The sequence below is a fragment of the Buceros rhinoceros genome, unplaced genomic scaffold (assembly GCF_000710305.1).
Source record: "Buceros rhinoceros silvestris isolate BGI_N320 unplaced genomic scaffold, ASM71030v1 scaffold12340, whole genome shotgun sequence".
In the NCBI taxonomy this organism is placed as follows: Eukaryota; Metazoa; Chordata; class Aves; order Bucerotiformes; family Bucerotidae; genus Buceros; species Buceros rhinoceros.
In genome coordinates this window covers 46,201-46,614 of record NW_010387964.1, presented here as the reverse complement: position 1 = coordinate 46,614, position 414 = coordinate 46,201, and positions in this window count along the sequence as shown.

The following is a 414-nucleotide window of genomic DNA, read 5'->3' as shown; positions in this document are numbered from 1 at the left end:
ATGAAAATTAGTGGTATTAACACTTCAATTTTTTTTTTTTTTTTTAAATCTGGGAGTTTATCAACAAAGCTCACTTCTGTAAGGTGAGAAGGATGAGAATATGTGATCATATAAAGACTATTATAATCTATGTATACAGATGTGGTCCATTAAGAAGCAGCAAAATAAACCCTACTGTGCAATTTTCCCAGTGTCTCAGCTCTTAGTTCTGCAAACTGACATACTGGTAGTGTAAGTGCAGCAAGTCCTCGCTGTTTGTTTTTGCTGAGTCTGTCCTACTTGCAGCTCACTGCCTCGCTTCTGTGATCTAGAGAAGACATCTGTTTCAATTTGAATTCTCAAGGACCTTATTTCTCACCTGTGAAGAAAAATCTTGTTATAAGACACCACTTAAAATGTATGCAACACCCCCCC